We start from the raw sequence: 7248 nt of genomic DNA on the forward strand, positions 1-7248 counted from the left end.
TACAGGTATTTTATTAAAATATTCTGGAAGTTACATAGCTACATTCCAAATGCAACAAATTACAACATGTTCTTGATAAATCAGAATGCTTTATGACACATCTTCTCAAGCCTCAGGTTGAAACAATTTGTATATCCCCATCGAAGGTGTGATATTCATTTGAAGAATTATGCAAGTTAGTTCAGCATTTCAGATAAATGTTGGATTAATTATTTGGCTCCTAGGAAACTTCACTCAGGCATGTCTTAGTTGCATACTGTTTGAAAATAAAAAGCAATTGAACTGAGAAATACAAATATAGTATTGCATGATATTGCTATTTTTATTGTAACTCTAAGTCAGTTTTAGATGGCAAAGCTCCGAACTTCAATTGAGGAAGCCTTTATAGTTTTTAACTGGTTATTAACTCCATCTCTTAAAAATATTAATTTGTAAATTTGAAGGGAATGAAACAAAATTGTCTAATCACTTGAAAGTTGGTAAGATGGTTTAGAAGAAAAGCACTCATATACAGAATGTTATTTCTCTAGTCTCATTGACATTGATGTTAACTTGTCAAAGCTATTCTCATTTCTATATATTTTACCCACTCTTAAAACACTGAATGGAGTTTTGCTGCCTTAAATTCAGAAGTGGAGTGTTAATTCAGGAGAGAGAGCAGCAAAAATGTGAAAGTCTTTGTATTTCCAAATCAATGGCTTGTACAGATATGAGGGAAATAAATGCATGTTCGCAGTTAGAGTTCTTTAAAAGGAGCAGATGAGGAAAGATGAAGGGAATACTACTAATGCTTCTCCAAACATTAGCTGGAGATTGGACTATATCTCAGCTGATTTTAGGCTTTACTTTAAATTTGAAAACTGAAAGAAAGCTAGAATTTAATAATAATAGGTAGCATTTATGGAAAGGTTTCTGTGGGTTCTCACTGTTTTACACCTATAATCTCATCAGATTTTTACGCACAACCCTATGAGGGAGGAGCAGATATTACCCCATTTTACAGGTTGATTAACCTGGGAAGAGATAAGTTATGGAAACTGTCAATGGTTATACTGCAAGCATTTTGATCCCAGGCAGCCTGCCTCTAGAGTACACACGCCATTGAAATCTGTGTGACTGCATCTTGTTTTCAGCCCCAAGCACAGGGCATGACAAGTAATTCTGAACATCATTCATGTCTTGTAGACGATCTGAAAATAAAGATAAGGGAAAAGAATTTAAAATCACATGGGATTCCGGTGTCCAGTGACAATGATGGTGTAGTTTTTGGAGTGAGTATTTCAGGGTTTTCAATACTTAGGGACATACCTGCACATTTGCGTACATTTGCCGACCTCTCAGCTTTTCTCAGGAGAACGATACTCATTGACTGATCAATCAATAAATCTCTGTTGCTTCTCACCACGGAGTGTACTACACAGAGTAGCCCAGATAAGAAGCAGCTCAATAGCAAATCAAAGTGTGCGAATGTCTGCCTGTGTATGTGTGTGTGTGCATGTGTGTGTGTGTGTTTGTATGTGTATGTGTGTATTTTGCCCAAATAGTTGCTTGGTATCCTAGAGTGTACTATGTAGAATTGCCCAGATAAGAAGCAGATCAATAGCAAACCAAAGTTAGCGAATGTGTCTTTGTGTGTGTGTGTGTATGTGCGTGTGCGTATGTATTTTGCCCAAATTGTTGCTGATCTTCTTCTTTGTCCACACTATTGTGATATGCGAGACATTTCTTTCTCCACAAGCTGTTATAAGGCAGTCTCATGACTCTATTTTATTAATGGTTGCTTTAGAGGTTGACTGCTTAGATCCTGGAGGTATTCTCAAGGGCTATCCAAGTAAATTTTTGGATGTCAAGTAACACGTATTTAACCCAGATGATCTTAAATATACCTTCCAAAATTTGTTCTGGCCCCTGCCGGCCCCCTGCCTCTTTCTCTTTCTATAGCATTTCTTGGTAAGTCTCAGCATTGATTTCCAATTAGCTGTCTTCCAGCTGCATTGTGGGATTGCATTTTCTGGCCTTCCTGAGATTGGGTGTGGTCATGTGACTGATTCTAGCCAATGAGGTGCAGCATTCAATTGCTAGTGCAAGACCCTCTAGAGTACTGTGGCTCCCACAGATTTGAGTCAGGTGTGTAATTTTAAAGTTTCTAGTAACACATTAAAAATGTACAAGAAACAGGTGAAATTAATTTTAACAATATATCTTCTTTAACATAAGATATTTAAAATATAATTTCAACATGAAATCAATATAAAAGTATTGAGGTTATTTTATATCCTTTTATAATTACTATTGTTATTTGGACAAAGTCTTGGCAATCAGGTGTATATTTAGCACTTATAGCAATCTCAATTCACCCAAGCCCCATTTCAAGTACTCAACAGCAACATGTGCCAGTGGCTACTAGGTTGGGGAGGCCAGCTCTGGAGCGCTGTTTGACTCTGTTGCGGTGCAGCCATGTTTGATTTGGTGGCTGTTGTATTGTTGGGTCACACAGTGAGGGGATGCGGAGCAGAGCTCCCTGCTGCCAAGAGGGACCTGGAATATGATGAGCACTAAATCTTGGTTGTTATAAGCCTCTAACATTTTTGTGTTTTTGTTATATTACAGCATATGCTACCCTATCCTGCCTGATATTTCATTCCTCTCCATCACAGCATCTTTTCTATCAGCTTTATAACATTGCATGGTATACATATATCATAGTGTATTTAACCAACTGCTCCAGTGTCGCACACTTAGAATTGTTTCCATTTACTCAATGTAATGATCTGTAATATTTATCCCTATAGTTAAATCTTAGGGTACAGTAATAATAATAATGATGATTTTTTTTAACCAAAAATTCCAAGAAATGAAGTGGCTGGGATAAAGGCACAGCACTTTTTATAGTGTATGATAGTTACTTCTGGTTGTTTCTTCAGAAAGTATCAATGTATTCATCTACCACCTGAGGTATAGCACAGAGTATTAATGTTAGTTTATTATTTAGATTAAATACTTTTTCCTATGTGAGTTAGACATTGTATTTATTATTTTTTCTAATTGCTTGTTCATTCCAACTGTCTTTTCCTACTGACTTGTTTGTCTTATTGATTTGCAATAATTCTGTCTGTGTGTAGGCTATTAAACTTTTGCTGTCGTATTATATGCTCTTCATTTGTCATTTTTTCATCTTTGAGATTTAATTAAAAAGAATACATGACTGTATATGACTTTGAGCATGCTTTTAGATATAACTTGTTTTTAAACCTGAAAATTTTGATTCTTCAGAAGTAAATGTGGATGCAAAAGCATAGGTTATTGCATGTCAAGTATTCAATTTTATTAAAAAATACAGTACAAATAAAGACTGCTCCACTTGGGTCCAAACTAAAGTAAAGCATTACTGAACATTTTTAGTTAATGATTACATGTTCTTTCATTCTCTTAAAAAGCTACCTGTGAAATCTTCTTGCATTACAGAACAAGATACGCATTATGAATCCTAAACAAGACATCCTGTTTTTTTTTACGTGAAATACCTTCTCTAAGTTGTGTATTTGCTTTCCACATAGAAAACATGTGATGCTCAATCAATATTTCTAGAAGAATTTTAAACTAACTCAAACTAAGTATATGTTATGGTTTGTTACACCAACATTACTTCTGATAATAATTTAAATTAAAAAATGAGAGTTAATTCTCCTTTCCCACTTGGCCATTTTTGTCCAGTGACTCAAGAATTCTTTCGAAAGGATTCCCTTGGTTGTCATTGGCTTGGTGGTCCCTAATTCTTGTTATCATTCTATGCTTGCAACATCTGCCTGTTGTTTCTGGAAAAGTGTATTGTGAACTACAAGCTTATGCTATTTCTTAGCACTTGTATGTCATTCTTAACACAGACAAGATGATTTGCATTCATTTGTAATCATTGTTCTTTGCAAAATACTGGTAAGAGGGTTATTATAATAACCACCATTTTGCCCATGGGGAAACTGAGACCCAGAAAGGTTAAGTGACTTACCCAAAGGCATACAGTGAATTGATGGCAGAACCAGAATTGCAGGCGAGCATCCTTAGAGGTTGTCTATTGTTCAGCACACTCAGCAGCAAGGCCTCTCGGCAGTGTGTTCTTTCTTCCAAGCATCACATTTTCTTATTCCTTCGCTAAACAATTCTTTAAGAACATGTGACATGCTTATAATACAAGGTTAGAATAATAATATCTTTTCTTCTATTTTTTCCTTCCCTTACTTAAATGTACTATTCCAACAACTGGGAAATAGGTGGGAAACAGAGAAATCACTGAAGATTTTTACATGGAAAACAATTGAATGGCATCATTGAAGAATCCAAAAGTGTATCTTGTCTTTTCCCTTAGGGAATGGGAAATGCACTCAAGTGAAAAGGAAAACTATGTACTTTTGTACACTCACTTATGTTTACATAATAAGAGGCGAAGAAGAAATATTAATGGTATCACAAATAAGTGCTGTGATTTCAAAGTCTTTGTAATTGTTGAGAGTGACTAAACAGTGTACAATGCAAAGTCTGTAGGGATATTAATTCCAAGTGATCCTTTAAATTTATTTTGGCACTACAAGTTTTTTAACCACTCCAGGTACTATAAAACTGTTAAATAGTATAAAACTATGCTAATTAAACTGTTGAAATAACAGATTATTAGTGGAAAAGGATTTTCCAGCTTTAAGTAATCAAAGAACAGAATGAATTATCCTTTGCAATGTTTTCTTAAAGTGTGGACTAGTATTGTTTTCAAGATAAGATTTTGGGGGGAGTTTGGGAACTTTGCATGTGTGTATGTTTCCATATTGATTTTGTGGATGTCAAAATCAATTCTGTATTCAGAAAGAATAACATGCTACAACTTAGAAATTCCTATCTCCTCCTTCTCTCATGCCCCCATTTTCCATTTTAAAGAAATTTTGTGTTTGTCCTATTTAGAATACTGTTTGTGGATAGTTTCCCTACATTTTAAAAGACATAGTTTAAGCTTCTCTTTTATGTAAATTATTTAAAAATGTAATTTTAATAGGGATCTTTGGAAAGAACATGAAAGATATGAACAGAATTGTTGTTCAACTTAATTTAGGACCCTAATTTAGAACATATACCATGTTCTTTTTGCCTCCAAATGGTTTTTTAGTAACTCTCTGCTCCAAGAAGTTATCAATTCTTACCCACTCTCAGGAAGCAAGTCACGTGTATTCAAACAATCAGATTAACAGAGAAACTTAATCCGACTTACCTTAGAAGTAAGATTTCTTTCTCCAGCTTTCAAGAATAACACTTAAATACATATTTATCTAATTTTGTGGTTTTGTATAAAGAATATTCAGTCACATTCTTCCTGGAGAGGCTACTCATATCTCCTTCTCCTTATTCCACGGTGTTCTTCCTACCTCAGGAAAAACTGGAGATTAGAAGAACCCACCGTCTTTTAGGCAACCCTAGGCTTCAGATTTCAGGGAATAATAAAAAAGGAAAATCAATCAAACAAACAAAAGCTCCTTCAGATTACCCTAAGTCAAGTGGCTCATGCCTTTTATATGAAAGCATATAATTCTCTCTCATATCATGTCCTCTCTGCCTTTCTAGCCACCTCTTTGGATTATTTGTAGTTCCCTCTTCCCTACCTACCCACCACCCTGTTTTTTGTGTGTGGCTACCTCCTCTCTACCCAACAAAGGAGGAAGCCTGTGGGGTGGCGGGGGGTGGGGGTTCCCCGGCCTCTGGGACGGTGGAGGGAATCAGGTTGAACAAGCAACATCACTGGCTTGTGTCCCCTCTGCTCACTTGTTCTCGCTGAGGCTAGGGACCAATCAACCACATTAACTCTTGCACCTTGTACCTTGGAGCTGTGGAAATCAAACTGTCCAGCCCCAGTGGGGTAGACCAGGAAGGCAGGCTTTATAAACACTGTCTTTCTTCTCTCTCTCTCTCTCTTTTTTTTTTGAGATGGAATCTCCCTCTATCGCCCAGGCTGGAGTGCAGTGGCGCAATCTTGGCTCACTGCAACCTCTGCCTACTCGGTTGAAGTGATTCTCCTGCCTCAGCCTCCCAAGTAGCTGGTACTATAGGCATGCACCACCATGCCTGGCTAATTTTTGTATGTTTAGTAGAGACAGGGTTTCACCATGCTGACCAGGCTGGTCTCGAACTCCTGACCTCATGATGCACCTGCCTCGGCCTCCCAAAGTGCTGGGATTACAGGCGTGAGCCCCCGCGCCCAGGTCTTCTCATTTTTAACAGCATAGCTTGGGCCTTGTGCGAGTCATTGTGCGATGTGATTTGGAAATCTTAAAGAGGATATGGGGCTTGGGGTGCCCTCAAAGGCTCAGCACCCAGCAGAATGTGTTCTTGCTTAGGGTAGTTGTAAATCACCCCCACGCTCATCACCTGGCCTGTGTTCAACTCTTTGTCCTCTACATGGTCATATTCTGACCTCCAAAATAATTAAGAAAAAGAGAAATTCCTTCAACCTCAGCACGTGCACAGTTTCAGAGGTAAATAGTTACCATGTCTAGCAATCAACTCTTCGGGTTCATTTGATTGAAATTCATGAGTCTGAGGAGAACATGACTGGCTAAGGAGTTTGGCAGCTCTAAGCCTGCCATAAACAGAAACTCCTGAATCACCCTATGAAAACCAGATATCTGGCTACATTTATCGGTGTTATTTTGTCTAACTCTTTTTAACATACATTTTTTTTTCCAGTTAAAAGCTCACTGAAAGCGTCATGTAAGAGTCCCTCTCTCTCCAGCCCTCCCTCTCCCTCTATTTCTCTGTCTGTTCCCTGGAGAAATTAAAAAAAAAAAAAAAAAGAGCATATTGACGCTAAATAAAAACCAGAAAGAGCAACCTTATGTCATTTATTTCTCTGAAATTGAAAAAAAAATCATTTTTCCCCTTAGAAAACTGTTCTGGTTTAAAATAAAAACACTTCAAAAGGTACTTTGCATTATATGTATGTCTTCCATGAGAAACAACACCCACATCTAGTGATTTTCTCATCTTGTCCCCGTCTGACAAGATCTGTACTAAAATATATTAAAAAAGAAAAAACAAGATAAAGAAGAAAGAAACAAAGTGAGGGAAAAACCGACTGAGAGCAGCAGAAATCTCTCCCTCAGGCCGGGGGCATTTCCTTTCTCTCCGGGGCAAGGGTGGGGGCCTTGGCCTGGGCTTCCTGGGGCTCCAGCTCTGAGACCCCGCGACCTTCTGACTCTGGGGCCCCCTGGGTTC

General features: G+C 37.6%; 1 long non-coding RNA gene across 1 annotated transcript; it reads right to left on the minus strand.

The window, feature by feature from the left end:
• Window positions 1-296: 296 nt before the first annotated feature.
• LOC129462551 (uncharacterized) lies at window positions 297-6749 on the minus strand. The gene is made up of 4 exons (XR_008650883.2): window positions 6522-6749; window positions 5252-5401; window positions 4007-4159; window positions 297-1190 (listed from the first exon to the last, which is right to left on the minus strand). It is a non-coding gene; the product is annotated as an uncharacterized lncRNA (long non-coding RNA).
• Between the last annotated feature and the right edge of the window lie 499 nt (window positions 6750-7248).

Source organism: Symphalangus syndactylus, chromosome 14 (assembly GCF_028878055.3).
Source record: "Symphalangus syndactylus isolate Jambi chromosome 14, NHGRI_mSymSyn1-v2.1_pri, whole genome shotgun sequence".
NCBI lineage: Eukaryota > Metazoa > Chordata > Mammalia > Primates > Hylobatidae > Symphalangus > Symphalangus syndactylus.